At 42.7% G+C, this 9,521-nt stretch overlaps 1 long non-coding RNA gene across 3 annotated transcripts in view; it reads right to left on the minus strand.

The window, feature by feature from the left end:
• Nucleotides 1–4,133: 4,133 nt before the first annotated feature.
• Nucleotides 4,134–9,521, minus strand: part of LOC126500768 (uncharacterized) — a 21,666-nt gene continuing 16,278 nt past the window's right edge. For 2 of the 3 annotated variants that reach the window (XR_007591424.1, XR_007591425.1), the window contains one exon: nucleotides 7,926–8,425. This is a non-coding gene — a long non-coding RNA (uncharacterized lncRNA). Of the gene's footprint in view, nucleotides 5,355–5,819; nucleotides 5,990–7,925; nucleotides 8,426–9,521 lie in introns of those variants that run through there. The other variant, XR_007591426.1, reaches the window with a different exon arrangement.

Consider the following 9,521-nt stretch of genomic DNA (forward strand, 5'->3'; position numbering starts at 1 on the left):
TTATTCTACTGACCATACCACCCAGGTATTCTCAGTGTGAGAGGGAACTCAACAGGTGTGCGCATACCAGGGGTGAGGGCTCTGGAGGCCATCTTAAAAGTGGCTACTGCAGAGGGCCGTGGTGGAAGCAAACTGGAGTTTGAACACTGATTGTGATCCAGCAGTATGTAGAGAGAAAGCTGGTCATTCTAGTCCCTCGCCCCTCTTCACTTCTCCCCCTCTTTCGCCTTCTCTTGCCATAATAACCCAATCAGGTTAGTGCTGTCCAATGTCTCATTTCTCCATTGGAGGAAACTGTGGCTTAGGAAGCTTATGCCACTTGACCAAGACGATGAAACTCGCAGATGGCAGAGCCAGGTCAGTACAACTGTAGAGGGGTGGTTACCCAATATTTTCCCAGGTAAAGCGTTGAGGCATCAGGAGAGGGAAGAGGAGGGTTCTGAAGATGTTGACATCTCGAGATGCCAATGTGAAAGAGCATGCATGTGTGTGTGTAGATTTGGAGCAGAGCCCCTAACATCGTGGTGGTTCAGAGGCAGAGTGAGAACACCTGTGGTGGGCTCCTCCTTCCCTGACTTACCCTAGTCATGCTCCCAGCCTGTGGGAGAGAGCCAAAATTTCACAGCAGGTCTTCTTGCCTTGGCATGTGCTTTACTAATCTAGGTGCTTCTAAATCCTGTCAGACGCACAACCAGAGTTGACCTTCAGAACTAACCAGATGCTCTCCTTGCAAACGGATAAGGAAATTGGGTCTGGAGCATGGTAGGGTGGGGATCCCATGGATCCCTTGAGAGGTAGGGCCTAGGGGAATGAGTTCCTGGTAAAGCAGTTGGCTGCTTTTCCTTGTAGTTGTGACGAAATGCCTGATGGCAAGAACTTATGAGAAAAAAGGTTAATCTGGGCTGTGTGTTCGGGGCCCTGTCCATCAGGGTAGGGAAGGCACAGCATCTGGGGTTCCATCATGGCATCAGGAGCTTGTTGAGTCCCTTGGGAGGTCCATCTGATCAGACAAAGAGCCAGACAAGACAAGAGGCAGATAGCACATGTAAGGTGACCCCAGCATCAAATTTCAGCTAGCTAGACCTTCAAAGAGGGCCACCAAATGGGTACCAAGTGTTCAAAAACATGAGCCTAGGGCAATGTTTCACATTCAAACCATAACACAGGGACTGTTGTTCTGGTCATTTTTCTCTGTCATTCTGGTTATGGTGAAAGGCTTTGCCCAGCACCCGCTCTGCTGTGGTGGGCTGCCTGCTCGCAAAAGATGTAAAGATGTAAAGGCACAGGTCCATGCAGATCACGAACTTGTGTGTGTGTGTGTGTGTGTGTGTGTGTGTGTGTACACCAGTGTGGAGGCCAGAGACGATACTGAGTGTCTTCCTCAATTGCTACACCTTATTTTCGAAGCACTGCCTCTCACTGTTTTGACCATACATACGACTGGACAGCCAGTCCCGGGGACCCTCCTGTCGCCATGTCCTAGCACTGGACTTACAGATGGAGAGTCGAGAATTCAAACCCAGGTTTTCATGTTTGCACAGGATGCACTTCACGACCAAGCTAGTCCCCATCCCCAGAATCCTTCTCCTCTTATAAAACAGAATCTCTGTCTCCAGTAAGATCTAACCCAAGGCAGCTTATAAAAGAAAGTGTCTAATTAGGGGCTTACATTTCCAGAGGGCTGGAGAGTCTATACCATTGTGGCAAGGACCATGGCAACCAGTGGGCAACTGTGGCGCTAGAGCAGTAAAAAGTTTACATCTGATCTACAAGCAGGAGGCTGGGAGAGGAAGAGGGGAAGGGGAGAGGAGGGAGGGGAACGATGGCGGTAGCTTTTTGAAATCTCAAGATCCAACCCAGCGACACACCTCTTCCAACGTGATCACACTTCCTAATTCTTCCCAGGATCCAAGCATTCAAATGTGTGAGCCTATGAGGGACATTCTCCTCCAAACCACTACAAGGTGCAAATGTTGACGGTGTGTGCAGAAAATGGCCACCATAGCTTTCTTCCCCCAGAAGTCTCCACGTGGAGGCTGCTCTCCAACAGAGCTGACTGCTGCTGAGATTATCTAAACCTGCCTCCTTGTTCAGCTGTGTCTAATAACCCCACCTGCCTGTATATAATACACACACACTGAGTTTCCAGGGTACTGTGGCTTCTCTACCAGAGAGGCCAATCCACACGACCCCAGCTTTTCTGTGGATATGTCTGTTATCATTCCTTCATTCCCTCACAGCCTCACTTAGGTCAGTCCTCAAGCCATGCAGAGGGAGGCATGCGACAAAATGTCATTCTTTACTGGGAGTGGCAAACTTGGAAAAAACTCAGTACATGGAAAAGAGAAACAGAAGGGTTGCATATATAGATGGGGGTTCAACCTCAGCTATGTATGTCAGGCCAGTCAAGACTACATAGTGAGACCCTATCTCAAAAATATAAATAAACAAATAGTAATAACAGCAAACATCTTTTTCATGCTGAATAATATTCTACTGTGTGTATATGTCAGTTTGTATAACCACTCACCTGAGAACAGACAGGTGGGTGGATTCTGCATATTCCTTATGAATAATGCCACTGGGTGTACAAGTATTGCTTCCAGACTTACCTTGCAAACTTTTAGGGAGAAGACAAGGGAGTAATGACACAGAGTCTTAGAATGTACCTAAGGGTGGCCTTGAACTCTGAGTCTTTGCGTCTCCACTTCCTGAATCCTGGGATTACAGGTATGTGCCATCAAACCTGCCTACCTCATTGAGTCTTTCCAATGGGTTTTCATGTACACACAGTGAAACATAAATGAGCATATGTGATATGTGTAAATATACTACAATATGTAAATATACTTCATATTATATAACACATATTCATGTTAAAAGTCTGATTAAAATAAATGTCAGCCTTGCAGCATTCAGTGCACGGCAGTGTGACCTGCAAACCTTCTGTTCTTTACACAGTGTGTGTGTCTTGGAGAGCTCTCTGTCCAATCAGGATTTAGTCCATCCCACCCTTGAGAAAGGTCGCATAGTATTTCACAGAATAGAAATACTCATCACTTTTTGAACCAGTCACCTCAGGAAATATTTTTTGGGGGATCTTAAGAGGTAATCCTGTGGGATGGTCTTAATTAGAACTAAGGAGACAGTACCCCAAGGCTCCTAAAGAGAAGAGATTGACCCCAAATCACACGCTGATGACAATGCTTGGGAATGATTTTCATTTTGCTTTATTTTAACTAATATTTGCATGTGTGTAGATGCAAGTGTGCCAGGGTGCACGTGTGGAAGTCAGAGGACAGCTTGGTTCTCTCCTTTCACCAGTGGGTTCTGAGGAGTAAACTCAGGTCTTTAGGTTTGGTGAACAAGCACCTTTACCAAAGTCATCGCACTAACCTGTGTTTTGGTCTTTGAAGCAGGACCTCATGTAGCCCAGGCTGGCCTAAAACTCACTTGATGTTTTTCTATCAGCTTAGTGACTGCAATGGATCTACTGATATTTTAATTATTTTTTTCAGCCCTATTTCCCCCTGAGTCAGCACCCTACTGGCCACTCAGTCTATATCCTGAATGACCTTCTGATTCCACAATCCCAGCAACATGTAAGTTTAAATTAAGTCTCTATTATTCTATTTACCAATAAAAACTCAGAAGTCAGATGTTGGGGTGAAAACCTGCTAGATCAGAGAAACTGAGAAGCAACCAGCTGACCTTTCTTTTTGGCCAGAGACACAAAGGACACACACATCTCTTCATTTGTCCCCGAACCAAAAGAAGCACCAAACTCTAGTCCTACTCTTTTTATCTTCTTTATACGAATTCCTGGCTTCTCTATGACTAATTCTGGTCAGCTAGTCACTGGTTCTGTCCCATGATTGAAGATTAACTTTATTAAAAGTCTTGGAGTGTTGCAGTGTGAATGTCCTGCAACATTTCCCCCTTTTTGTCTAAATAAAAAGGAAAGGTTTTAACTCTAATGCCATATCTTGTGTCTGGCCAACAACATCAGCCGGGTCCCTCCTGGCTTATTTGTCCGTGCTTGGAGGGAAGTGTGATGATTAAGAAATAGTAGGTAGAAAAAACAGAGAAACAAAAGAAATAGACAGAATTACAAGATAGAGTCAGGAGGGCAACTCAGTGAATGCTGAATCCACCCATGTTTATTTTTTATATGCTTTATATACTCCAATCCAAAACAGAGGAAGAAGGCAAAAGACGGCTTTACCATGATACAAAGAACAAACAGAGTAATTACCTCTTCAATACCCAAAGCATCAAGTAACTACATCCTGAGTTTAGTATTCTGTTGTTTAGGTAGGACATGCAGCAACCACACCCCATAGGCAGCCACACCCTGGGACAAACCTCCTGTCATAACCTTGAAGGAGCAAGAATAGGCCTGAACTCTCTGACCTTTGATCAAGGTGAAAGGGAACCATTTTTTTTTGGCTCCAACACTCTAACACAGTAAAAACTATATACAACAAGAACAATTATCAGGCAAGAATTACATTCACATGGGGCAGTGATGGTGCATGCTTTTAATCCCAGCACTCGGGAAGTAGAGGCATGTGAATCTCTGTGAGTTTGAAGCCAGCCTGGTCTACAAGAGCTAGTTCTAGGACTGCTAGGACTGTTACACAGAGAAACCCTACTTGAAAAACAAAACAAAGAATGACATTCACAATGTCCAGTCCATTTGTATTTGGCAAATTTAGAGAAAATACTCTAATATCTATTTTATGTTGATGAATCCAAATTTTCTATTTAAACCACTTTCTATCATATCTTCTATTATCAGCCTAAAATATCATTTTAGACCTTAAAATATTTTATTAAATAAACAACGTAAACTTTTATGCCTCTCGACCTCTATAAACTTTGCATCTCTTTTGTAAGTTTCTTTTTTTTAGTTTGGTAACAGAGAAAATGGTAAAACTCAAATAGCTAGTCTTCAATTCCATCAGAGACCTGAGAAGGACAAAAGACTGCCTGAGTAATCAGGAAAGGCAGAGCAAACAGCTTCCAAAACTACAGAAATGATGGAGACATCTGGCTGCCTGGACAGTCACCCAGTGTTCCTCTGCAATGTTGGAGCATCCATCTTCAGTTTACAGGCCTAGCATAGCTGAAGGGCTCTCCTGTAAAGCAGGAATTTTTGAAGGATTGTTTGGCAGTTGCCTTCTGTGTCTTGTTTGTCCAGTTTGGACAGCATACTGTCAGCAGTGGAGGCAAGGGCAGTTTCTTGCCCAGTGGCTCACTTTGCCATAATGAAAGAAAACTCCATGTGAAGGTTCTTCAAGGCCCATCATCTTCTCTGAAGTAGATATGCTGCCAAGAGCAGACATGTCTCTCTGTCATGAAAAGTCTTATGTTATTAAAACATCTTACATGCGATATTCTGTAGGTCTCTGAAGTATTTGAAGATCATCTACCTATCTAAAATATATGTCTGTTTGACCTTGAAAACATACTTACTATGACTTCAAGTTTGATTTCTATATATAACTAACTACTAACCTGTATTTCTTAATTATCCTAAATAATTTATAATAATAGCTTTCAAGGACTAGAACTTTACATTACATTTTAAAATGAGCTACATAGTTCCAATACCTTACAGACTATTTGTTGTGCTTTCCTGTCGCTTTAAGGGACAAGCCACGCCCACTCCCATTACCTCTGACCTGCCCGCCACCATCTTGCCCCTTCCTTTTCTGCTTTCTTGGCGTGGGCATGTGTTCTGTCTTTCTCTCCTTTTATCCTCTCTCTCTCTCCCTCTCTCCCTCTCTCCCTCTCTCCTGTAAAAAATATTTTACCTTTATGCCTATCTTTTGTGTTTATGTGTCTGTTACAGCTGCCACAGCCCTCGCAGCGCGTGCCCTCCTGCTGGTGGGAAACTGTAGCCTTTTGTCGCATGGCGGCTCCCCCAGCCTGCCCCGGGGACCAACAACCGTCTCTTTGGAGCTAGCAGCTGTGCCGCAAACATCTAGAAATATTTTAAGAATAACACTATTATAACAAAAATAATCTTATATCTGTGTCAATATACAAAAATTCATACCAATGCAAAATATTTGAGATTATATTTTTGAGATATAGTTGTTTTTAGTTTAAAAGTAGATCAATAACATACCCCTTTATTCTATCATTTCTTTTTTTTAAGATTTATTTATTTATTTATTATGTATACAGTGTTCTGTCTGTCTGTATGCCTGCAGGCCAGAAGAGGTCATTACAGATGGCTGTGAGCCACCATGTGGGCGCTGGGAATTGAACTCAGAACCTCTGGAATAGCAGTCAGTGCTCTTAACCTCTGAGCCATCTCTCCAGCCCTCTATCATTTCTTTATCTCGCTTTTTTTCTTTTCAGAAAGAGATCCTTGAATCCAACCTCCCTTACTATGACCAATTTGCAATTAACTCCTCTAAATGATGATAAACATCCATTGTTATTCTTAAAAAATGATTCCTGGGGTGGGTTGGCGGGGCCCGCCATGAGAAAGCAGCTACAGGAGGGCACGCTTCCTTGGCCCACGGTGGTGGCAGGTAACAGACACGTAAACACAGGTAATAGCCATAAGTATTTATTAAGGAAGAGGGAGAAAGAAAGACAGAGAAAAGAGATAAAAGGAGAGAGGAGAGATAAAAGAAGAGAGAGACAGAGAAAAGAAAACGCGTGCACACGCCAAGGAAGCAGAAAGAGAGGAAGGGTCCCAAGATGGCGACGGGCAGGTCAGAGGTTATGGGAGTGGGCGTGGCTAGGGTAGGGACCCAAAGAATAACATCCATAACCCACCAAATAATCAAAAATCACCAACCCCACATCTTGGGAATGTGGGCATCATGTTCTTAAACTTACTTCTCGATGCCTGGGGGTGACAGCATTTTTAGGGGACCCTGAGAAAATTAAGAAAATGATCAAGTCCTGGGAGAGCTAGCTGTATTTGTTGTCCAGTCTCTGTGTAATGGGAAAGGGCAGGGCTTGTCTTAAAAGAGTAGTCTGTAAGGCAGGACCCTCTCAGCTAGCAGCTTTGAAGTTGTCCTGAACAGTTTGTAGTTTGAAACTGATCTTTGGGTGGTGTTTGTCACAGTCCAGGTGAATCTGTCATTGCAGGGTCCCATCATCTTTTTGGAGATCATAAGGTCTCTGTTAGGAATGGTCACAGTTGACTACAGAAAACTGAAACACTTTAAATGCCATAGACAGCTGCCGGAAGCAAAGATCTGTATTTTGAGGCTTGTATTTTGTTTATGCCATCTTAAATTTACAAGTTAAGTAAAATATTCACCTCTATCACCTCTGCAGGATAAATTCTGGGCCTAGGAAATTAATCTGGTATCTTATCTCCTAGTGAGACAACAGGCTCCAGGCTTTAGAAGCAGTTAGCACCTCCTTTGTTAGTTAATATCTCTTTCTCTCAGCTAGAGACCTTTCAGACCTGAATTCCAGCAGACCAGACTTTCCTGAAACCCTCCCCTCCCCGCTGCCTGTTTGCTATATAACAGCTTCTGAGAAAAAATAAAATTTGCAGCTTGATCAGAAAGCCTGATTTGCTGTCATTTCTCGTGTCTCTTGCCCTTCCATTCCTCCCCTCCAGGTTATCAGGGACCCTTCGTTCATGTCCCGCTGGACGGCATAGATAGCAGATCTCTGAAAGCCTATAGGGCCACAATCTACTAAGTAATCTGGGGTACACAAACTTAGTTCCTAGATATCTACTTCAGACTCAAACCTAAAAACACACACAGAAAGCTAAATGAAACTTATTTATAAAATTAGCTAGTATTCTGTATGAATACTAATATCCCAGCAGAATGTGTTTATATATGTGTGTGTGTGTGTGTGTTTATATATATATATAAACAGTCTTATCAATTTTGAGATAATATTTATTTATTTATTTAAAGTTTATTTATTATGTATACAGTGTTCTGTCTGTGTGTATGTCTCAGGCCAGAAGAGGGCACCAGATCCCATTACAGATGGTTGTCAGCCACCACGTGGTTGCTGGGAATTGAACTCAGGACCTTTGGAAGAGCAGGCAGTGCTCTTAACCGCTGAGCCATCTCTCCAGCCTCCATAATATTTATTTATTAAGGAAAGTGTTAAAGAGTCAAAATAAAATTAAAGGGTTATGAGATTAGTAGCAATAGTTAGCCCTTAACTTTGGTTTTCTTCTGATCCATACCAGGAGGCTCTTCTGACATGAGACTGAAATGAAATCTGCCTTTATTATTTTAGAGAGCAGCAAAAACAGTGTTTGGGAAGGTTCGTGAAATTCAACCTTGTTGGGGTGTGCTATGCCACTAGGCCAATTTACTCTTTTTCTTGGGATATTTTCTCTTAACAGTTTGTCCTTCTCCTTTAGATGTCTCATTTGTCCAGTGGTCTCCAGATTCCTTAGGTGAATGTTTTTAGTCTCCTGGAAAAACAAAAACAGAACCCTGCTGAAATGGTTTAAGTAAAATGCTGCAGGTCCCCAAGCAGCTGCAGTGGGCAGCGGGTCTCAAGAGCAGCCAGTCCCAGGCAGGGACAGTGCAGTTCCCCAAGTTGCTGTAGTGAGCCTAGAGGGGCAGCAAGTCCCAGGCAGGCAGCTGTGGTGGGTGAGAGACCGCAACAGGGCAGCCAGTCACACAAGGAGAGACAGATAGATAGGCATGCCACAAGGCCACACCACAGGTCTCTGAAGGTAGCTAGTCCTGGGCAGGAAGCCATGCGGTGGGCAAGAGACAGACGATAGGCACACCATGCAGAGTGAGGTTGGATATTTATTTAGTGGGTTATGGAGGGGAAAGGAGAGAAGGGGAGAAGCAGAGAGAGAAAGGCAAAGGGTGGAGGGGGAAAAGAGCCTCAGCAGCAACTTCTCTGGGAGAGAGACAGAAAAGGGAGGGACTCAGACTGAAAGCTGAAAATCAGCTTGCCTTGGTGGAATGGGGAAGGGAGTGGGTGTGGCTTGTCTCTTAAAGGGACAGGACAGATTATTACACCTGCCCCAACCCTAACTTTGAGTAGTTTCTTTTTTAGTAGGTTATATTTTTTATTAAGGCAAACTATGTTTTTTTTTGCCAACAGAAAAAGTATTTTATTTTAATTAATTTTTTTTGAAATTTTGAAATTAAATGTACCTTGATATGTGTGGATAAATATACCTATCCCCCTCTCTATCTATATGTATGTATGTATGTATGTATGTATGTATGTATATTTTCAAGATTAAGGTGTATTTAATTTTAGATCTCAAAGAACCATCATTTTGAATTTTAGCCTATCTTTTTTAGTAACCTTTTGAATTTACTTAAAACATTTTAAATCCTTTAACTGGGCTTTTAATATCATACAGCAAAAATGCCCTTTTTATTTGAGAAGAAAACTTACAAGCTGGTGTGTCCAAGATGGTATAGGCCACATAGCAATGTGCAGTTTAACATTCTAATGTGGAATTAAGACATGTGGTTTAAGTAGTCCCATTTTTCCTTTTATGCCAGTAAGGCAATTGTGCCTTTAGTAAATTATCATTC

Source organism: Alexandromys fortis, unplaced genomic scaffold (assembly GCF_014885135.2).
Source record: "Alexandromys fortis isolate MF-2015 unplaced genomic scaffold, M_Fortis_MF-2015_v1.1 scaffold_7, whole genome shotgun sequence".
Classification (NCBI taxonomy): Eukaryota; Metazoa; Chordata; class Mammalia; order Rodentia; family Cricetidae; genus Alexandromys; species Alexandromys fortis.